The 23,862-nt window shown below is 47.0% G+C and overlaps 2 long non-coding RNA genes across 2 annotated transcripts; both read right to left on the bottom strand.

Moving 5' to 3' along the window:
• Window positions 1-296: 296 nt before the first annotated feature.
• Window positions 297-4,647, bottom strand: LOC123368871. The gene is made up of 2 exons (XR_006578925.1): window positions 4,396-4,647; window positions 297-2,478 (listed from the first exon to the last, which is right to left on the bottom strand). It is a non-coding gene; the product is annotated as an uncharacterized LOC123368871 (long non-coding RNA).
• Window positions 4,648-14,593: 9,946 nt separating this feature from the next.
• On the bottom strand, window positions 14,594-22,144 carry LOC123368837. Its single transcript, XR_006578916.1, has 3 exons — window positions 22,103-22,144; window positions 16,451-16,631; window positions 14,594-14,953 (listed from the first exon to the last, which is right to left on the bottom strand). It is a non-coding gene; the product is annotated as an uncharacterized LOC123368837 (long non-coding RNA).
• Window positions 22,145-23,862: the final 1,718 nt, after the last annotated feature.

The raw sequence follows: 23,862 nt of genomic DNA, 5'->3' as shown, positions 1-23,862 counted from the left end.
GCTGAGGGATTCATACCCTCCGTTGTTTGTGATTCTTTAGAAGCTTGAAAAGAATAATGTGCCCCTACTTTTGGTTTGTCCTTTTCATTTGGACAAAGAAATTAACGGAAGCTCCCTCTACTGACTGGATAGCTGCCTTGACTGAGCAAAACCAATGCAAGGTCCTGTTGCCTTAATGGGGGCGAGTCCATGTCAAGGCATGTACCCTGATTTCTGTGTGACAGGGAGCCAGAGGGCATGTGGGGCTGCTCAGTAAGAGGAAGCTAGATATGAACAAACAGTCCATTTCCATTCACTTTAATTCATTGAGACTTTATTGGCAGCACAAGCTATATGAGTGTAGGCAAAGGGTAAGGAAAAGACAGACCCCTGGGGTATCTGTTGAAGGCAGGTACCACCCACCCAGGATAGCTTACACACTGTGTCTGGGGTTTGATCCCCCTTTGTCATTAGTGCCCACTCCTGATCTGGAGGCATGATGCCATGTTTGGCATCTCTCTCCTATCTCCCAGGGTCAGGCACTGGTTTTTCTAATAACTTTTTGGTGAGCACTCTTCTTTTAAGATTCCTGATAATTGGAGAGAATTCCTCCTATTAGGGACACTGGAGTAGAAAGTGTCTCTTTCTCTACATTGGCTGCACAGTCTCTCCTCTGTGCTCTGTACCTGCCAGTTTCCACCTCATCATCTACAGATACTGACAATCTGTGGGTTGTTCTGCACAAGATCTTAATAGTTTGAAGGCAGGTCAAATTTTTGTGCCTACACTATTTACCAAATCCCCCTAAGGCTATGCCTACACTTGGAGCTAGGACCGGGATTCTCAGCTCATGTAAACCTTCTTGCATTAGTTCTCGTCAAAGCTAGCACGCTAAAAATAGCAGTGTATTCACAGTATTACAAGCAGTAGTGAGCAGTGGCACAAGCTAGCCACCCTGAGTACATGTCCAAGGAGTCCAGCTCTAAGTGCAGACGTGGCTTAAATGCACTCTGCTCTGCCTTTTATGCCTTTGCTTCTCTCTCTTTCTCTCTCTGTGTGATTGATCTCCACAGGCATTTTTAGTACTCAGGAAAGTGAAAGACATTTTAACAGCTAAAGGTGAACAGATTTTGAATTCCACCAAACCAGGACACTTTTCTTAAGATTGTCATGATTGGGGTGGGAGCCCTGGTGGCAGGAGGGAGGGACTGACAATTATGGGGGAGTCAGATGGTGGATCTGTCCCTGAGGCATGGGAAATAAGGGGACATGTGACGAGGTGAACGGAGGTGGTGGTTTTGAGGTGATGTGTCATAGAGGAGTGCGAGGGGAAGGTGACTAGGGTGGCTGTGTGGGTGTAAGAAGGTTGTTTTAAAGTGATGGGGTAGCTTGGGGAGGGGGCGTGCATCTGGAGGTGAGAGAGAATGTCATGGGGGGAGAGGGGGTGATGGGGTTGGAGACGAATGGCTGGGGGAACAGGTCTTTGGAGGTGGAAGGGTGATGTGACTCAGGGTGGGGAGGAAGGCTTAGGTGGGAGTGGGGTGAGGTGGAAGGGATGTGGCCAAAATATAACAACTAGTTAAGTCTTGTTAAATTAAGTGGTGAGACCCTAATAATAACAATAAGACATGCTAGGGTGGGCATGAGGCAGTTAATTGGGCACTTCATAGATGGCTACAGGCATTTAACCTCACCTAGTTGTCGTTGTCTGCCAGGAAACACCTCCCCTCGGTGACCATTATTGCTTAAATATCCTACAGCCTGTGAAGATGGCACCATGTAGAAATGCCCAAGGACTCGAGCGAAGCTGAAGAATGCGTGACACAGCAATGGTGGTGCACCTCAGCCTGAGCTGCAAGCTACCTGCCATGGTATTGCAGGCTGGGCATCTCTGAAAATGTTGACTCGGAGCTAAGCGGATGGCTTGCTCACAGCACCAGGTAAAGCTTGTGTGTTCCCGACTCAGGAGAAAAGCTCTGTGTCAGCTCATATGCTTGTCTCTCTTGACAACAGAAATTGGTTCCATACAAAGTATGACCTCACCCACCTTGTCTCTCAGAGTGGGATAGGCAGGCCTGCCTGGAAGAAGCATGACTTGCGTTATCTCATCCAACACGGTGAACTGAACGAGGGAACTTCCTGAGCTAAAAATGAGCCTCTGCAGCTTGAACTAAAGGACCACTTCTTGTAGCTGACTGCTGCAACAGACACATTGCCTGTGGGTTGGCTATGAAGGGGGACAAACAACACACGATGATTGGCGTACAGCTCTATTGCTCTTCATGCCTGCCAATGGTAGCCGCTGCAGCTCCTGCAAAGGCTGTGTGGGTGTGCTAGGGTAGGGACAAGATGTCCACTTGCACTTGGGAGGGGTCTGCTTACAAGTAGCCAGGCTTTCAGGAATGATACTGCAGGTGAGCGTGGAGCCTCTTTCATAGCTAGGTTGTTGGAACACGAGTCATTAATGAATGAGGAAGTGCCAGGGTGTCTAATGACAGCCTAACAAAACAGAGAGGTATCGGATCAGCCAAAGGACAGCTTAAAAGCATTGCAACTTAATGGTGAGCCAAGTATTGAAATAACACCAACTGCTGCATCCTGGTCAAGCCTACACCCACATCCTCCGTGCATATTATATCACTGCTGTGGGGCTGCGACAAACCCAGCTTACTATCCAAATCCAGCAGCAAAAAATTCCATGGGCCTCACTTCTTGGTCAACAAGCACTAAAACAACATTTAGTGCCTGAAAGGCAAGTAGCTGAATATTGGTCAATTGAGCCTTTTGCCCGGGATGGATTAAAGTGAAATGTGGCATGGATCAGTCAGAAATTCTGGGCCCCCAAACCATGCTGGGCTTGAGTTACTGCTGGAAGATAATTTCCAAGCAGGGTTGGGGAACAGCCAGTTTCCCCAGGGTCCCAGAGAGACTCCTGACGAGAACCTATGGTGCATGGTGTACGATGCTCAGGTAGACATATAGACACAGGACCTGGGCAAACACAAATTGAGGTAGAATAGCGAGTTGAGTTACAGCTACTACAGCAAAGGGCTCAGTTTCATTCCTGTGTGCATGAGGAGGCCCAGGCACATCCTGCCTATACAAGGAGGCCAGACTGCCCAGAGGAGCTAACCCAGACCATTAGGGGAACAGCTTATTAAAACTGGAGGGAAGGGTGTGCTTGCCCCATCCTCTCTATCAACAGCTCCTGGTGGGCCCTCATCATGTCAGGGAAATGACTGCTTCTCTGTTTCGATTGCATCTCGCTTGGCCTCAGCCCTGAGTGTGTAGAGCGCTTGCCGGGCTGCGAACCCACAGCTCGCCTGCATAGGGCAGGCAGAGCTCCTCTGATCACTGCCTTTAAGAATCTGGGCTAGGAGAGGAGAAGTGACAAGAGATGAGCAGGAAGGAACATCTCTTGTTTTTTATGGATGCCAAGTTGCTGCTCCAAGCCCCTTTCTGTCCCCCACCAAGTAGCCTGTTAGTCTCCTTCCAGCCCATTGAAGAGGAATGATGAGACTCACTTTCCCAACCCTCTGTAACCCCGGCAATGCCAAGCCTAGAACCATGCCTGCCAATGGAGAGTGAGACTTCTGAGGCAGGAGAGGCGCCACCCTCTGAACTCCATCTCTACCATCATCTCCATTCTCCAGAACGCTATTATTCACACACAGAGCTCCAAGACAGTATTGTTTGGCTGCACTTTGAACTAGAGTTTGCATGAACAACGCTGAACAAAATCAAATTGTAGCAACCTTTTGCTAACAGGTGCTTACAGCCATCTTCAAAACTGAACTGAGAGTGATCCCAGTGTAACAGGTGGGTCCGGGGCTCAACCCTCTGAGGGGAGGAGGGGAGCCACACCGGCCCGCTAGTCTCACGGGGGCCTCTGTCCTGTCCCTTTAAGGCTAGGCAACAAAGACAGAGTCAGTTGGGGCTCAGGCCTTTTGCTGCAAGGCTGAGCGGCAAATAGTACAAACAGTCTAGGAAAGGCACAGGCCCTCTGGTGCGGGGGCTGGGCAGCAAGCAGTACAAGGAGAGCTCAGGCCTCTTGTAGCAGGCTGAGCCGTACAAACAGTAAGGGAGCTCAGGCCTCTTGTAGCAGGCTGAGCCGTACAAACAGTACAGGAGCTCAGGCCTCTTGTAGCAGGCTGAGCCGTACAAACAGTAAGGGAGCTCAGGCCTCTTGCAGCAGGCTGATGAGGGGGAGACTGCCACCCGTGAGTGGGGTGGCAGGGGGGACACAGGCCCACCCACTCCACTGTGTCCCGGCCCGGGGCCCTAGGCAGCGGTCATTACCGCTGACGGTCAGTGGGGATCCTGACCGCAACACACTGACATGGGTATTGTCTGATCAGTAGCCTGACTGAGGTCGGCTGCCCCCGGGCCACTTCCAATATCCCCCTCTGGTCCTACCTGGTCCACGGCGTCTGGTCCCGGGAAGTCCCACTGCATGGGCTCCTCACAACCCGGGCTGGGGGGTAGATCGGGTAGTTCCCCGGGGAAGTCCGGCCAATCCTGCTCCGGGGGTTCCTCGGGGTAAGAGCACGGTAGCGGGGAAGCTCCTACGGGCTCCTCGTCGTAGGTGGCGCGGGGAAGCTCTGGCAGGTCTTCCCAGTAGCGGGGTAGGGTGCTCTCCGGCCAGTCCAGGCAGCTGCCCAGGGCTCCAGCGGTTCCCCCGTCAGGAGCTCCCTCAGGCAGGTCTGCTCTCCCCGGTGGCTGGGCACTGACTGGGCTGGAAGGGCCGGCTTTTATCCTTCCGGGTCCGTCTGACCCTCTGAGGGGCGGGCTCACCACGCTGTAGCCCCGCCCCTTCCTGTGTCCGGGGCTCAACCCTCTGAGGGGAGGAGGGGAGCCACACCGGCCCGCTACACCAGGAATTACAGCCAGGCAACCAACTGACAGAGGGCCAAATCCTGAGATCAGCTGAGCACCTACGAGCCCAGATGTAGCTGACATCCCCTTCCCACCTGGCCCCTCCCACTTACCCCTCTACATCCAATTGGACAGATTAGAAGCACAGAGGCTTTCTTGCCCCCTGCCACAGCAAGACCAGCAGGCTACCAGACCACAGACAGGAGACCCCTGTAATCCTTCCACCTTGTATTTCAGCAGCCTTCTCCACTGCTCTCTCAGAACAAAGAGAGATTAATGGTGTGCAGCCCCCAGGAATCAACAATCCAGGGTCTGCTTGGTGGTATTCACTCCATGCATTCGGTATCTGGAGAAGGAAATAGACAGTGAGCTGGGGAATTTTGCTCATTACAGTAATGTGTTTCAGTTAGCGAAAGCTGTGGATGATGGTTAGAAATTCCAGAGGGATTTAAACATCTTGATGGTTTGGCAGGGCAACGTCAGATGAAATTTAACATAGAGCAGGCTCCAATAATGCCTGCTGGCAAAGGTAATCTAAGTTTCTCTACACCTGGACTTGCAGGATCCTCTAAAGACAAAGGGTTAGGATGGAGTCATTGCAGGCAGCTTAATGACCTGTATAACTGCAGTTTCAAAAAAGAAACTAGGATGCTTGGCTGCTTTAAAATAGGGATAGAGATTAACACTGAGCAAATACACTGATGCTTAGATATGACAGTGGAAAACCTGGGAGATAAATGAGAATACACAATGCATAATTAATACTGCCACTATTATTGTGTCCAAGAGCTTAGAAAGATTCAGAAGAGGGTTATTCGTCTGTATGGATAATAAGAACATCCAGAATTGCATGACACAGGATGCATATTTATAAGATTGTGATGTCCGCATGCTTCAGGGCATAAGATGACCCATGTCTGAGGTAAGGAAAAAAGGTTCCTTAGAGACAAGCTATTCCATCATTGCCCATTACAGGTATTTTTACACCTTCGTCTGACACCTCTTGTACTGGCCATCATCAGAAACAGGATACTGGACTGGATGGATCACTGGTCTGATCCAATATAGCAATTATCTGTGTTCCTACACATGTATCATGATGACATATTAAACATCGCTGACCTGCCATGTTAATGACTTTGCCATCCTTTGGCGCCTGTACTCAATTCCATTTTTTTTTACCTTAAGACAGGTATAGTGGAGACCAAAATAGTTCTGAGAAGGACAACACAGCTGACGGTTAGGGGATTAGATGGGGCTGATATATGAACTGGATTATTTAGTTTTTAAAGGAAAAGAATGAGAAGGGTCTTGGTTAAATTATTCAAAACAGTGAAGGTGACAATGAAAACGGATCAGTCTGCCCAACAGAATGAAAACAAGGGGAATATTGAATGCATTAAAGGGCAGCACAGTGAGAAACATGTCAACAGAGGAGATGGGCCTCACTCATGAAGTTCAGGGTTTGCTTGGATCTCAGGTTTTGGCATGGCTCATTTTAGAGGTGGAGGCCAGTTGGGAAGTTTGGATCCAGGTAAGCGGGTGTTCAAATTTGTGACATTTTGGATTGGGTCCAACTCTCTTAAGAGGAAGATATTTCATTACACGGTGTGTGGTCAGCCTGTGGAATGCATAGCTGCAGACAATCAGAGTCAAACACGCTGGGTAGATTTTTAAAAAAGTCTGGATATTTTATTGCCACTAATAATTCCTGTCGTGCTGCAGTCTAAGGCCAGGTCTACACTACACACTTTTGCCAGCATAGCTATGTGATGAGATATGATCTGAGACAGATATAGCTGAGCTGGCAAAACCTGTAGTGTAGATGCAGCTATTCTGGCAAAACTGCGCTTTTGCCGGGATGGCTTATTTTGCTTGAGGGGGGTTGGAATAAACTATACCAGCAAAAACATAGATTTTGCTTGTATAATCTGGGTCCGTGCTAAGAGTGCCCTGCTGGTAGAGTGTACCAGTACAGCTACACCAGCAACATGCTCCTAATGTAGACCTAGCCTAAGGCAGTGATAAGGGCACTCAAACCTCCCACTCCAGGGCACAGACTGATTACCTGCAGGAATCAGGAAGCAATTCTCCCTGCCCCTGCCCCAGCCCCCTTCCCCCATCTCCACCACACCACACCACACCACACACACTCACTCCGTTAAACAACATTGTCTAGGTGTATTATGGGAAGGTGGGGGACTTTACTTTCTTCTGGTGCCTCAGGTGTTGGCTAGTGCTAGAGGCAAGAACCACATCAGATGGACTGATCCACTGGTGGGGGACCCTATGTTCCTGTATTTTCATGGGGGTATTATACTGAAATATGTGTAACAGAGCTGCCTCCAAGACCCCATTCCTGCAAGGAGCTGTGCTCCCTCAATTCCCACTGAAGTGAGAGTGCTTGGCACTTTGTAGGATCTAACCCAAAGGGCCCCAGAGCCAGGTTTACAGAGGTATCTAGACATCTAAAGATTCAGATAGATGCTTAGTGGGACTTTCAATCTGCATCATTAAGTGCCTAAATAGCTTTATAAATCTGGGTCCTAGTCCCCTCTCATTAAGATCAAAGGGAGATTTTTATGCCCTTGGAGACGACTGAAATGAAACCTGGAAAATGCTTTGAGAAGAAGGAAACTTTGGGATAAGGGAGAACTCTTCTGCTATATGTGCATGGACTGTTCAGGGTGGGTTCTTTTAAACCCACATAACCAGGACACTCAAAGGTTTTCCTCTGAAACACAGGCTTACCTCGCCCCTTCACATACACACTAGACACAACATGGTCTCCCATAAGATGATCAAATGAGACTGGGCCGTCTTACTTGGCAGTTACTTGGCTTACAAAAATCATTTCTGCGTTCCAACCCAAACACTGTCCCTTGTAGCCACAGGGCACAGGTCATCCCACTTGGCAACCACATGCTTTTCCTTCTAATTTATAGGTGAGAATAGGGTGAAGGGTGCCCTCTTGGCAGTCATGGAGGTGAAGGTCTCTCTCCATAGGACAACAGAAGCCAGTGTGTCTTAGCCTTGCCCTGCAAGGACTTCTTCTGGGGAGGGCATACTAGTTCAGTCAAGGGTCAGTCCTTGTCTGCTGTGCTGAGCTTTGCAGAATAAAGGTGAGTTGTGATGTGGTCTCTAGGAACTGGACTGACACCAGCCTAGCTCATGTAGGCCCCTCAACAGCTGTCAGAGGGTAATACATTTTCAGTCACTGATCTGAGGTCTGATGCTCCTGACTGGTGCTGAGCACTTCAACTCAGATTGATTTCAAACTGGAGTTACAGGTGCTCCACACCTCTGAAAATCAGGTCCCAGGCATTTCTGGGTGGGCACCCACAAATGGATGCATCCATAATTAATGATCCTTTCCCCAAGTTTTGTCTGAACGGTGTCACCAGGTGCTAACATGGGTTTACCTCAATGTCATACAGAACATTCAGGGCCAGATTTTCAAAAGAGCCCAACACCCAGCTACTCCCCCTGAAGACAATGAGAGTTGCTGGGTGCTGAGCATTCTTGTAAACCTGGCCACTTCATGTAGGTGCCTGAAAGGGAGCTTGAGCAGTTTCGAGAACCTGGCCCTTAATATAGTTTGTTTCTAAGAAGAAAAGTCCCCAGGAGTCCCCAGTATGTCTAATTGTTTTCTCAGAAAACAGGAAGTTGCTTACTTTTTGCTCACACATATTCAGGGCTGTGTGTGTGTGTGTGTGTCCTACATCCATCATTTGCAGCTTGTATGCATTTTATTAAGGGACAATACTGAGGGTGTCCTTGGTGTAGGTTAGAGCCTGATTCAGCTGAGATACCAATCAAAGGGATTTGTCTAGTTTCTCATTTGGTGTAAATTGGCATTGAAGCCAATGGAATTACACCAGCTAAGGATTCGACCCTATCTTTAGGAAGCCTCTTTCTTTTTTTGTGTCTTTCCTTTAAAGGGGAACACTTCTTGAATTAAGGAAGAAAAAATAGAAAAGCTTTACCCAAAGGGGAAGGATTTGGGGGTGCAAATTTAGGATCCCCACAGCCTCACCTAACTAGTCTGGATCTTTATGGATTCATATTATTACCTGTTGTTTATATGCTGTTGTACTGCTGCACACTGCTTGGCATTGGAAGGACTCCAGAAAACCTGTAGACTGCAGCAGGACTGTATTCTTTAGTAAATGTTTAGTGAAGGTGTTTTACTTCCCTTTCCTTTATTTTGCAATGTTCCTGTGAAATTTGTACTGTAGGAATCTCATAAAAGAGCACGCTGTTATAAGGCTCTTGTTCAAAATCTTGCAAAAGGCTTTGGAAGGGGAATTAGGTTAGACTAGTATGGCATAGGGTTATTCTCACTCAGCATCCCAAAGGTTCGGGGTCAAAAGGCTACATGTATAGGGCTAGACTGTGGTCTTTCTGTGCCCAAGCAGGGCAATAAGGGAGAGTTATAGATTCTTCGATTCCCAGGCCAGAAGGGACCACTGTGCTCATCTAGTCTGACCTCCTGGACAACACAGACCATAGGACTTCCCCCAAATAATTCCTGTTCAAACCTCCTTGTGACCCTACATGGACTACCTTGTTGCTGGATCTGGGCATGCAGGTGGAAGTGGGGCTATGCTGCCTCTGACTTTGTCATTGGAGCAGGTAGACAGAGAACCAGCAGAGAAGAGACAAAGCCTTGACACCCTTCTACTATTTCCTGGCCAGCACAGCTGAGCTAGTGCTGGGGATGTTGTAACATGCTGCTAGAACCGGCTAGCAGAAAACTACCCTGCTGAAGCAACAAGGAAACAGGAGAAAGTCTGTGATTCAGTCAGGGTGTCTCTGAGGCACAAGGACTCCCAGAACTGCTACAGGGATGGCTCTTATTTGATTGTGGCTGAGTTCTATGTGGTTGGGTTGTTTTGTTTAGTTTTGTTTAAAGAAAAGCTAATTTAGTGCTTTTTGAAACATTTTAGCTATACTGATTGCAGAATCTGTAACCTGCACCTGCAGCAAAGTGATGGTCACAGCAGCCTGGGTGACTACTCTGCAGATCAAGAGCTGCAACTGTAGCTCAGATAAAGGCCTTGGCTACACTGGTGCTTTACAGCACTGCAACTTTCTCACTCAGGGGTGTGAAAAAACACCCCCCTGAGTGCAGCAAGTTACAGCGCTGTAAAGCGTCAGTGTAAACAGTGCCGCCGCTCCCAGCGCTGTAAGCTAATCCCCTTGGGGAGGTGGAGTAGCTGCAGCGCTGGGAGAGCTCTCTCCCAGCGCTGGCGCCGCGACCACACTCGCACTTCAAAGCGCTGCCGCGGGAGCGCTCCCGTGGCAGCGCTGTGCAGCTGCAAGTGTAGCCATACCCTTAGAGAGGTCTGATGCTGAATGGGCCGTGGGAATAACTTCTCACATCCTGCTGATGAGCTTGGGAGACTCCCTGGGTTCTGATTCTGCAAACACTTACAACTGAGTATTGTGCTCACCACTGCACATAGTAGTGTTGAAACCAATAGGCTGCTCATGTCATTACACCTGCTAGTATGTAGGATTGGGCCATTCATCACTGAGGTAGGTCTACACTGCAATCACTTAAGTGCCAGTGTATCTTCTATGTGTTTCCAAGACGTTCAGTCCTTTTGGACTCTTGCTGAAAAAAGAGTATAACAAAGCCATTAAATTGATGGCTTTTTAATATCTTTTGAAGATTCTGCAGCTCATACTTTGTGGCGCCCCCAAATGTTGGCGCCCTAGGCAACCGCCTAGTTGGCCTAAATGGTAGCACCGGCCCTGACAAGCAGCCATCTGTTTAGAGTTCAATTTACAAACATTTAACTCTTCTAAGATGTCACAGATGCAGCTGATGTGTCTTCTATAACCTGAATATCTAGAATGCATCTACTGGCCTACCGTGGACATCAAGATAACATACACAGTGACTTAATACTTATGCCTATTTGCATCGGTGCATTCATCAGCCATGTATGCACATTTTTTGAATATGGTGAGTGAGTTATTCACTTTTTCAACTGCCGAGTTTTTCACCATTGCACCACATGCTTCTAGACAGTCAGCTGCCACTGTGACCTCCGCGAGTCAGTTTCTCGAGGTTCCACCAGCTCTCAATGATTTCAGCTTTCAGTGGGGGAACCTCACTGCTAGTGCAGACTGGTCCATCTCTTCCACAGAAACACTGTCCCACAGCAGGTCTAAGCACTTAGATCTGGTTATCAGTGATTTCAGCTCCAGTGGTCACTGAACAAACCAGAAGACTCTCTATGGAGCCTAATCAGCTCTGTCTCTAAACAGGAGAGCGGGGCAGATCAAATAGTGCCTGTGACTCTTAGGCAGAGCCCACACGATCAAGCAAAACACCTGTGTCCCACCCACCCCCTCTCTCGTCACTAGGATATGGCATCCAAACCTCCTGCTTAGGGAGTGCAGTTCAGCTGAGAGTAACCAGTGCTTCATTTGTAATGAAAGAGGTGTCGGGGCTGAAGCAAGGTTGTTACTTTTATAACTGATGCAGCAAGCCCAGAGGTCCCGGGGCTATGAACTGCCAAACCTAGAGGTGCCGGGCCCTAGCTCAAATTAAGCACTGAGGAAGGCCCCCTCATCAGGCAGGCTAAGCACAGTTCTGCTGCTCTTTACTCATACAATAAGGATAACAACATTTCATGATCCCCACATTCAATACTAAAGTGATTTGTAACCCAACACCAGCCAAAATGGATCACTTCGGCAGCACAGCTCAATCTGCTGGATACCTAGGCAGAGTAGGTGTGTTCATGTAAATACAGTCTGGGCCTGAAGCCTTCCCCGCCCCACCCCGGCTCATCACTAGCTGTCAGGGAGAGCTCATTCAGACCTTGCTTACAAATCATCATTTGAAATTATTAGGTAGGTCAATATAGCTGAAACAAATGTGCCAACATTGTGATAAATAACAGCTGTATGAGGAAGCTAGTCTGGTCATACTTTTCAAACCCATTATGCTTTCTCAGGTACAAGTATTTTCTCATATACTGTGTATGCTTTTAAAGTATGTATTAATGTTTCAATTGCAATTCAAATTTCCAACCAATGACTAAACTGGCAACACTGCAATGTAACTGTCTGTTGGGGAAATTTTGCGGCGGCGGGGAGGTGTGTGCAGGAAAATCCCTGGACATGTGATTGCAGCATGTGTAGATGTACCCAAGCTAGCTTGAATAACAATAGCAGTGAACCTGCAGCAGCATGGGCTGTACAACCTGCCAGGCACCCCGGGTGTGTTTGAGATAATAGATCAAAACTCACCTAGGTAGATCTACACGTGCTGCAGTCACGCCTCTGACTCCAGTGTAGACATACCCTAAAATACCTGCTGAGCGATCAAAGCCACATAAGGTATATTGGTTAATCAACCACATTTCGTGTAAAATCCCCAGGGTTCTAGGCCTGTAACAGGTTGATCATTAATTAACACCTTTCAAGATGTTAGTGCAGCCAAGTAACCTAGATTTGTCTCCTTCTCATTGTGGAAACAAATATTACTCCAATATGATCTCCTGCAGCCAACCCTATTACTTTCCTGGTGTGTCTGGAACACTGATCAGCAGCGGTAAAGGTCTTTCTGTCACTTTGTTCTTTACGGTTAGAATTGTGATGGAGTGCAGGTTTTGGCAAGAGGCAGCTAGGAATTCCAACAGAGTTGCTGGTACAGTTCCTGCTTCTGGAGCCACACTTTGTAGGCAGCTACCCTCTGCTGCAGCTGGTACTATTTACTTTTTTGCCGGAAGTCTCAGGAGAAAGGCCAAGGAGTGAATGGACCTGGAGAATGAATTCCTCTCTCACCCGTAGGCATTGCCTACCCTAGGAAAAACTGAATGTGTCGTTTTCCACCAGCGCTGTTGCACTTGCGATAGCAATGGCAGAGGCAGTAGAGGAGGCAGGAACAGGCATTCTTGTCTCCTATTCTGAGACATGGTGGTAAAAATGCCTATTCCCTGTCTACACTCCACCACTGCTCCCAACCCTAGAGCTGCAATGGCGGAGAATTATGGGTCCACATTTTGCTAGTCGAGACACGGCCTGTAGGGGGTTTTCCCCCTAGCTGTGGGATAAATCTTACTTGCTGGAAGAGGGGCAGCATTGGGGAAGCTTGCAGTGCTGCAGTTGGCACTGTATCCATTCTGTACAAGAGCAGAAGGCTTCCGTCTCATAGGGCACATATCCAAAGCCTAATAAAAGCAACCAAATGTTTGCCTCTTTATCAGAAACCAAAAGCAAAATAACACCCAAGCTCAGTTTAGGCAAGTTATTGAGAGAAGAGCCTTGCATGGTGCTCTGGAGATCAAGGTTCTGCTGGACCATTGAGGGAGGCAAATTCCAGAGTTAAGGGCCCTCCACTTAGTGTTTGCTCTGCCACTCAGCTCTTAGATACTGAAATCTTAGCGCTGTTAGCTCAAGCTCCTCTGAGAAGCTCAACTGCTGTGATGGTACGTGGGGAGAGAGTTGGTCTGACAGATAGCCATGACCTACCAGGATATCTGGAAAATGGCTTTGACTAGATCTGCTTAGAAAGAAATAATAAAGCCAGACATGGGAAGCCAGTTATTAGCTTTATAGCCTGCGGTGTCTTATCTTGTCCTCTCCAAAAGAGCTCATATTTTGACTAGGAGATTAGACAGGCTAAACCTTGCAAGACTCTATGTGAGAAGGCTCATCAAGCTGCTGTCATGCCTCTCTGGGATCTGTCTGAGGGGAGGGAGCAGAGGCAGCTCAGTGATTTGTATTCTAGACATCAGAACTCTGTGATTGATAATGCCTGGTCTGCATTCAGAGATGCTTGTCTTTTGTCCAGTGCCAAAGTGAGATTTTCACCAGTGGCGGTTTCCATGCCATCTCTCAGTCTGAAACCTAGTTGTCAAGGCTATTTGAACCCTCCTCCAGTGAATGACTTGGAAGCTTAGCATAGATGTCTCAGCTTTATACACACATATATTTTACATACAGAACCATATCGTTTGTTTCAGTCACTTCTATTTTTAGCAGAAGAGGGTCTGCAAAGCCCAAGGTTTTCTTGCTAGCATTATTGTCAACACTGTGAGAAAAATTCACCTTTTCTGAGCCAGCCAATCAACAGCAAAATATTCATCCAGACGAAAAGGTAAAGGATAGCATTTCAGATCATTTGCAGGTAGCAATGATTTATTCATTTCCACGTGAAATTTTATCTCCCATACCATAAGATTCACAGCCAGCCTTTCAGTGATTTATGACTCAAGTGTTCTACTGTTCCATAAGCCATTCTCCTGACAAAGAGCCAAAAAGGGATATTTTAGAGGGGACTGGGTGGATCAGGGCCTTGGAATGGGAAACAAAGTCTTTCGCTTCTAGGTTGTTGCATGGCATCTCACCCAGATCAATCGTGAGTGAAAGTCATCACCAGCTGATTGTTTTATAGCCTATGTGAAATGAATTTGTGGCTGTTGATTGATTCTTAATGGAAAGGTGTGTACAGCCGAGAAGGAAGGATGGTCCAGTGGTTAGAGTGCTAACCTGTGATTTGGGAAAACCTGCATCAGTTTCCTGCTCCACTGCAGACTTCATACTTAATCTTGGGCATGTTACTTAGTCTCTCTGTTTGCCATCTCCAAAATGGAAATAATAGCACTTTCCTTCATCTCAGGATGCTGGGATGATAAATACATTAAAGGTTGTGAAGGGCTCAGACCCTAAGGTAGTGGGGTCATAGAGAACCAGAACTAGCAACGATGGCACTGTCACTAACAGGTGCAGCCAAGAGGCCAAGGATTGAAAAAGCCATAGAGACTAAACTAACCTGTCCCCCCAAGAAACGGTCCCTTCATGTCATGCTTAAGGCCTACTGGTGGGAGGCCTCACACTGCGGTTCCTCGTGTTGTACCTGGGCTGTGTATTGGTGAAGGATTTCAGTTTCCTTGCACCATCACTCTAATTCATTTGGAATATCAATACCTATTTTCTGTCTTTTTACGAGGTGGTAAATAGGCAGGAGCTCTGTGTGGACTGGTTGCGAATGTCAGCAAGCATCCATTTCAGTGGGATGACAGAAGCAGGCCAAAACGGAAGCTGTGGGCACAGCAAGGAAAGTAGTTGATAACACCTGCACAAAAAGTGAAACGAGTGAGGTTTAAAGATCAGAGCAGCCTATTGGCTTAGAAAATAGATTTCTTTACGGAATGAAGTGTGCGGTGAGATGGACGGGGGGCGGTTTGTGTTTGTTGGAGCGTAGATGGTGGGGTCGTGTTACATGTGTGGGGGATGGCATCCAGATGGCAGTGTGCAGGCAAGTTCAGAAGAGAGCTTTCAGTTTGTGAAGAGAGTGGTGTTGGTGGGTTTTTTGCAGCTAACTAATGTCTGGGTCAGGAGAGCAACTGTAATGGAGGCAGAGGAGAAACAGCAAGCAAAGAACTGTACTCCCCATATAAAGAAGCATGGCATGCTAGGGCTCCCCTCAGCTGGTAGCTAGAACCAAACTCCTGCCCCTTGTCTCCACCCCATCCATAGCCACTGGGGAGACAGGTTTTCACCCAGAAATCACTCCAATGCCTTTACGAGTAATAATCACCTTTATCAGCAACAGTCCCCTCGGTCAGCAAACAGACAGCCCCAGTGCCCTCTGGCATCAGCCCCTCAGTCACTGATCAGGGACCCTCCTTCCCTTTGGGCTCTTGCTGATTCTCACATGCGGTTCAAGCTCCCAGGGGCAACAAAGACAGACTGCTCCCTGGGCCTGTTTCTAGGGTTGTCAACTTTCTAATCACACAAAACTGAACCCCCTTGCCCTGCCCCCTGCCCAGCCCCTTCCCTGAGGCCTTGCCCCGTCCCACCCCTTCTCCGAGACCCCACCCCCTCCTCCATGCCCCCCTCCCGTCGCTCATTCTCATTGGAGTGTGGGAGGGGGTGAGGGCTCCAGCTCGGGGTGGGCTTCAGGGTGAAGTCGGAATTGCAGGGTTCAGGGTGTGGGAGGGGGCTCCAGGCTGGGGCAGGGGGTTGGGGTGTGGGAGGAGGTGAGGGCTCTGGCTGGGGGTGCAGGCTCTGGGATGGGGCTGCGGATGAGGGGTTTGAGGTGCAGGAGAGGCCAATGGGCTGCGGCCGAGGGGTCCAGAGTGTAGGAGCAGGCTCAGGGCTGGGGCAGGGGGCTGGAGTGTGGGCTCTGGGGTTGGGGTCAGGGATGAGGGGCCTGGGGCGAAGGAGGGGGCTCAAAGCTGTGACAGAGGGCTGGGGGGGAAGGAGGGGTGCAGGGTGTGGGCACCAGGAGGGAGTTTGGATGAGGAATGGAGCTCAGAGCTGGGGCACGGGGTTGGGGTGCAGGCTCCAGCCGGGTGGCGCTTGCCTCCCAGCCAATGGGAGCTGCGAAGCTTGCGCTCAAGGCAGAGGCAGCATGTGGAGCCCCCATAGCCACCCTTGTGCCTAGGAGCTGGACATGGCAGCCGTTTCCAGGAGCTGCGCGGAGCCAGGGCAGGCAGGGAGCCTGCCTTAGCCCCACTGCACCGCCGATTGGACTTTGAATGGCTTGCTCAGCTGTGCTGACCGGAGCCGCCAGGGTCCCTTTTCGACTGAACGTTCCAGTCGAAAACCGGATGCCTGGCAACCTTACCTGTTTCCTCCGCCCTGTACTAGTGTTCTTGACCTGCTGTGTGCTAGTTGCAGCTGCAGTACATGGCCTCTCTGGCAGGCTGTGCATCCCTGTCTCCAAAATGGCAAATCGTGTCTTCAAATCATAGGAGAATTGGCAGTAGGAAGTAGAGCTGGAGCTGCAGCCAGCTCTTCCAAGGGCTCTGTAGGGGTAGACGGACCAACTTCCCATATCTGCTTGTCCCCCTGCCAGTAGGGCAGGGCCAGCATTCACAGCACTGGATTGGGAGCGCCACACATTTGCATTAACTAGTATAACTCAGATTGCTATGGTTATCCATAGACGTGTCCAGTCCATTTTGAAGTAGTCGATGACAAATCCAAATCACTTAGTCTTTAGCTTTATAAAAATAACAGTAAGAGGCACGTTCCTGAAAACACTAGGCCCCTCTGACACACACTTAAAAATACAACGTATCAAAGGGAGAAACACCAGCCTCTAGCACAGAATACCACTCAAGTAACCAGGCAACACAAAAATAAACTGAATCCCTGTTTTTCTTTAACCATCGCCGCTAGCAATATTTGCTGCTTCAGCAGCTCCCCTGGTAAGATGAAGCTTGCAGCCTGTGTGGAAGGTGAACAGATTCGGGCTATTTCACAGCAGAAGAAGAGGGAAGCTCACTCCGAAGCAGTGTGGCCCATCACTGAAGAAGCCCTTTCTTGCAGTCACTCTTCCGTGTACAGAGCTTAGGGAACTAGCCGAGAAAGTGGGTTCAATTTCCTGCTCTGGAACAGATTTTCTGTGTGACCTTGAGAAAGTCACTTGGGGCCAGATCCCTCAGGGTCTTATGGACCTCGTCCTAAGATGAACAGTTTGCCATAGTCCTTGCGGCCAAAATGTCTCCTCTCCCCACCCTTGTGCAGCACATTGTGCACTGCTGGGATATTGCTGCTGTCAGGGCTGCCCAGAGGATTCAGGGGGCCTGGGGCAAAGCAATTTCGGGGGCCCCATCCATAAAAAAAGTTGCAATACTATAGAATACTATATTCTTGTGGGGGCTCCTGCGGGGCCCAGGGCCTGGGGCAAATTGCCCCACTTTCCCCCACCCCTCTGGGCGGCCCCGGCTGCTGTACACTTGCGACGTGGCTGCATGGCATTGATTGGTATGGAATCCAGCTAATCTGTCTGGGGCAGAGAGATCTGGAGTTTATTCCGTGGTGCAGCTGAAAGGCCAAAGATGGCACTGACAGTCCTCAAATGTCACTGCTGGCTGCTCTGTGCCTGAAACTGCCAGGTGAGGAGAGAGCTATGCAGTGGCTGGTTTATACTGCTGATCAACACAAATCCACGCATTTCTATCCCTCTTCTAAGGCAGATACAAGTATAAGCAAAGGTGGCTGTGGGCAGTTATTTTTAATTAAAAAAAATCAATGTAAATGTAACTTATAGACCATTAGTTGCCAGTGAGTCCCTCCGGCTCACAAAGTTATGGGATCGGAATCCTTGCTTTAGCCAGCAACCTATCGAAAGGCAGCAGAGCCATATTGCGGTGTCTGGCTGCTCTAGCCTTCTATGTATTTACGAGACTGCAGCCAGAATGCTAGTCCTGAAAAGACAGACTTTGAAAGACAACCTGTAAAATGAAATTAGAAGAGCCGTTGGCTAAAGAACTCAATGGTACCAGCCAATCCAAGAGAAATGGCTTCCCACTAGAATGAGCAGGTTTTGCTTTAAAATGTGAAGGACCAAATTCATAGGTCAGTTTAAGTGACTATAAAGTGGAGTGGGAAGAAATATTTCAGTTAAATAGTAAATTTGCTGAAAAATGCAGTTTGGGGATGATGGAAACTGTCATAGTTCAGGGCAACTGCATCTCTGCTTCCCATCAGTGGCCCAGCAAGGGCACCCAAGCTCAGGTCCCAGTTCCTCAGCTGTTCCCTTTCAGGGTGGTGACCCATGTCTCACTCCCTTCTGACTGGATAGTCCAGGCTGAAGAGTTTCCTGCCTACACTGTATTTCCAGCAAAGAGAACCTGCCCAAACAAACCTGCTTGCTTTGGCTTCAGAGACTGATAGAAGAGTGATGCTACTGATACAAGTTACCACACAGTTCTTTCTAAGGAAGTCTGCTCTATTCTTAAGGTAAACAGCATTACAGAGAAAACACAAGAAAAGAACATACACACATGTTAATAACCTTACCAGAATTTATCTTAACATGGATTCTAGGTAGGTCAAGTCCTTCTAATCCTATCCCAAGGATTGGGGGTCCCCATGGACCAGGAGACCTGTCTGCTGGATTTGGAAGAAGGCTCTCAGTCAGTTTAAAACCCAGGCTTTGTTTTATCCAAAACGCTTTTCTTTGTCTATTGGTCCCTGGAGAATCCAGTTTGAAGTAGTTTATGCAAACCACCACTCCAGGGGGTGGCTTCAAAGGCTGATAACAAAGGAAGTTCAGTAGCAGCCCTCCCCACTAGAGAAGGTACATACAATGCCTCAGCAACACATACGCAATTGCATTTTTAATACAGTGTACCCCAAAGGTATTCATTCTAATTGTATAAGGTTTTACTTAATTCAATAACGTTTATTTTTATTCCATAGGGTTTGCGCAGGACATTTGAGGATACTGTCAGTCTGTCACAGAAACTGTTTACAAATTCTCATCAATTTCAATGAATAATTATGGCCATTTTGACATTTGGGAAATGAAACATTTCAATGTTTCATTTTGAAACGTTTTCTTTCAAAACTTAGCTAGATTTGTTTCATTTTGTTTAAAAAAGGGCATAAAAACACCTGAAAATGTAACAACCCAAACCCCTCCCCCCTCCGCCAGATTTTTTTGGGTCAAACAAAACATTTCATACAACCCATTTCATTCAACTCTACCATTTTTGCTGCCCCAAGCAAAATAAATAAATAAATTAATTAAATTAAATAAATAAGCTGCTCAGACTGCCACCCTCGAAGGTGTGAAACCAGCCCGCCAGTTATCAGCTCACTTTGGCACACACACAGTCCATACAGTGTGCACGAACAGAGACCTGCTTGGGGTGCAAATTAAAAAAAAAAGTTTATTTAATAGGAAAATTACAGCTTCCAAGATGAAATAGGAGGGGAAGCAAACAGAGAAAATAAACATAGTGACACAATCTCAGGCTTTATATCTCTATATCTGATAAAATCCCTTGTCTAATATAAGCCAGCCATTGCCTTTGAGCAGTTTCCCAACATGCCCCCTGTCACAGAGAGGATCCAGCGTTCACAGCCAGTCCTCTGCCTTCAAGACTGTCCTTCAGTTCTGGATACCTTTCACTTCAAACCTCTTCCCTTTTAACCAGGGCTGCAGGGCTTTTTTCTTTTTCTCAGACTACGGTAATTCATAGTTATTCAGATTGTGGGGTGGAAGGGGAAGGAGGAAGAGGGATCCCTCTTGACTTGATAGCCAGGGCATCTCAGTGTCTTCCCCTTTAACTGTAATGGTCCTTCATTTGTCTTTTCCTGGGTTGTACCATGAATAGTTACTTGCATCTGGTTTTGTGTAAACACCCAGCTTGGAAGGAGCCCCTCTCTGCTGTGAGGTGTAGTTGAAATTGTAGTACAGGTCATGAGAATAGTATTCTGTACACAGATTCATAACTACAGTCTATATAGATCGCATAATGACCATCAAGTTCAGAACATTACAAGCTTTCATAAAAGACCTTACTCAACATATTTGTATACCCACTATCATTATGTACACCTGGTTGATTCAATTGCTTAATCTTTGGGGCTGAGCCCTCTGTTCTCCCCTTGAGGCTTCTGGACCCTGATTGTCACAGCATACACCTAAGCCACAATTCATGGGGCACCGTGACTCTGTATGAGTTCCACTGCAGGAAGAAACCTAGAGCAGCTTGAGGGGTCTTCAAACCACAATTTGAAGACTTCAATAACTCAGACATAGGTTAGGGGTTTGTTATAGACGTGGATGGGTAGGATTCTGTGGCCTGCGTTGTGCAGGAGATCAGACTAGATGATCATAATGCTCCCTTCTGACCTTAGAGTCTATGAGTCTAGGTGGCTAGAGGACATTCAGGGTCCATCTTAAAAGCATGAATTAAAGGATGAAGTCTGCTCACTCCCTCAAAAAGGGAAAGGGTATGGCAATCGGGAGATCGAGGTAAGGAAACAGAGATGGGAGCCAGGAGGAAAGAGAGAACTACCGTTATCTGCCAGAACTTACAAACATGAAATATGATTCCTGAACTGATGGCATCTGAGTGATCACAAGTGGCTTCAACTCAAGCCAGTGAGACTGTATCATGGCAAACAAATCTGATCCTTGCCTGATTAGAGCTGGGCAAATCATTTTCCATGTACCACTTTTCTGTAGGACAATGCAGTTTTGTCAAAATGATGCTTTGTGGAAATGGGCCAAGTTTGACAAAACTGTTCAATGGAAAAATGTTGAAGCAAATTGTGTCAGCTTTCTCGTTTTGTTTTGATACAGTCAGACTGTTTCATTTCAATAATGTCAAAGTGTTTCATTTTGATAAACTAAAAACATTTCATTCTATCATTTTGTTTCATTTAGACTTTTGCATATTATAATTGTAATATATTATATATAATTACATGTAATATTTTACCTTATCTAAAGAAAACATTTCAATGTTCCCAAACTGAATTTTTGGGGGAATTTCCCTTCTGTGAAAAAAATCAAACAATAAAATTTTAGTTCCAATCTGGAATATGAACATATTTCAAAATGTCAGAATTTCCCACAGAATGGAAATTCCATTTTCCAACCAGCTCTAACATGGACAATTCCCAGCCTTTCTGTAAACAGCAGAACTCCTTTGGGTGTTATTGGCTAGGACCATGGTTTGGTTTTTTCCCTTCCAGACTACTTACTTGTTAGGGTAGGTCCCTGACAACCTAGAGATGGTCCCAGAACAATAGGGTGATGGCGAGTTGGACAGTCAGAGGTAAGATTGCTTTGCTACTGTGCCTGTATAGTGGCTAAATGGAAGAGTCAGTCCTGGGGGCTATCAAAAGCCCATACTCTTGGGACCGGAGTTGTTAGTGTTGTGAAACTGATTGTATTCTTACCTGGCTCCTTAAGAAGGAGGAAACGTCTTTAATTAAAGTCCTGGACCACTCCACCTGCTCATCATAATTTCCCATCCTATTGCTGAGTATGAGCAGAAGGCAGAGGAAGATGATCTCTCCTATGAATCGCCCCTCAAGTTTGGCCATATATTTTCAAAGGCTCTGTGTGAAGTATTATGAATAGGGTCTCATCTAAGTCCCCTATCACTTCTGATTGGGACTCCTATTACTTCTCTGTACCCATGACACCTCCTCTCGCTGTCTTCTTCTGTGAGTCCCAGTAAGGCTATGACAAAGACCCAAACTTTCATGTGTTTCTGTGGCTCCATAGCCTCTAGCTCCCTCTCCCTCACTAGCCAGGCCAGGACACCTACAGCAAAGCCACTTTTCAAAGGAGGAGCTGAGAAGTATATTAGAGCTTGGTTTCTGCTCTGTCCTGCTGACAATAGACTTAGACAGAATCACGCACAGGGGATATGGGATGGTTCTGTGGCTCAAGATCAGTATGGCACCTGCAGGAGCAGAGCCATAGGCAGATGCAGGTAAACACAGGCACAGTCGCACTTCCTACCTTGTTGTCCTTGCATCTGTAATGAGTGGATTTCTAGGTCCTGGGGAAAAGCACAGTGAACCTGGGTCAGGATAATATAGGCTGAAAATATAGGTCCAGCTCCTCAGCTGGCCAACACTGACTTCGATGGAGCTACCCTGATTTACATCAGCTGAGGATCTGGCCCATTGTGTTTCTCCTGGAGGGAGAATTAGCTTTTATTGCAATTAATTATTTTAGCTGGCTTGGGGTCAAGGAGCAGCTGCGGTTTTGTCTGATCTGATTTATATTGAACTTTTGGCAAAGGCAGCTAGACCCCCAAACTGATTTCTTTTGTGGTATTTATTATAAACCAAAATAAATAAAAGTCTATCAGCACAGATGTTAAAAGAAGTTAATGCCATTGAATGAAATACTACCTCTAAAATAAATACCTGTAATAAACAAGACACCAAAGAGGAGGGCAAGATTTATATATTAAAAAAAAACACCCTCGTTATTTACAATATAACCTCAGAAATCCTGTACCACCACACCAATAACCTGTGTGTCTTTCTTGTGTTACAGCATACTCATCTGAACTAAAACCAAGGATGCTTAGTGAGATTAATTCTGGTTTGTATCTAGCAAGAATATCTTCATCAATGGTTTAGATAATGGCATAGAGAGTACACTTATAAAATTTGCGGACGATACCAAGCTAGGAGGGGTTGCAAGTGCTTTGGAGGGTAGGATTAAAATTCAAAATGATCTGGACAAACTGGAGAAATGGTCTGAAGTAAACAGGATGAAATTCAATAAGGACAAATGCAAAATACTCCACTTAGGAAGGAACAGTCAGTTGCACACATACAAAATGGGAAATGACTGTCTAGGAAGGAGTACTGCACAAAGGGATCTGGGGGTCATAGTGGATCACAAGCTAAATATGAATCAACAGTGTAACGCTGTTTCAAAAAAAGCGAACATCATTTTGGGACGTATTAGCAGGAGTGTTGTAAGCAAGACATGAGAAGTAATTCTTCTGCTCTACTCCGTGCTGATTAGGCCTCATCTGGAGTATGGTGTCCAGTTCTGGGTGCCACATTTCAGGAAAGATGTAGACAAATTGGAGAAAGTCTAGAGAAGAGCAACAAAAATGACTAAAGGTCTAGAAAACATGACCTATGAGGGAAGATTGAAAAAATTGGGTTTGCTTAGTCTGGAAAAGAGAAGACTGAGGGGGGACATGATAACAGTTTTCAAATACGTAAAAGGTTGTTACAAGGAGGAGGGAGAAAAATTGTTTTTCTTAACCTTTGAGGATAGGACAAGAAACAATGGGCTTAAATTGCAGCAAGGGAGGTTTATATTGGACATTAGGAAAAACTTCCTAACTGTCAGAGTGGTTAAACGCTGTAATAAATTGCCTACAGAGGTTGTGGAATCTCCATCATTGGGGATTTTTAAGAGCAGGTTAGACAAACACCTGTCAGGGATAGTCTAGATAATACTTAGTCCTACCTTGAGTGCAGGGGACTGGACTAGATGACCTTTCGAGGTCCCTTCCAGTTCTATGATTCTAAGAAACGCTTGTTCGTGCCAGCTCCTCAGGCCCAAGTGAAAACATAGGCGAGTAGCCAAAACCCAGAAGAGTTTGCAAGGATGATAGAAAAAATCATGGTTTTACTTGGGTTAGTTTGATCTGGAGTCAGTGAGAGAAAATAAACATAGCACCTCACAAAGCCAGTTGTACTGCCTTTTCACAGCATAGAACTTCACTCGCTGGCAAAGAACAGAGA

The sequence above is a fragment of the Mauremys mutica genome, chromosome 1 (genome assembly GCF_020497125.1).
Source record: "Mauremys mutica isolate MM-2020 ecotype Southern chromosome 1, ASM2049712v1, whole genome shotgun sequence".
Lineage (NCBI taxonomy): Eukaryota > Metazoa > Chordata > Testudines > Geoemydidae > Mauremys > Mauremys mutica.
This window is presented reverse-complemented; position numbering and strand designations above follow the sequence as displayed.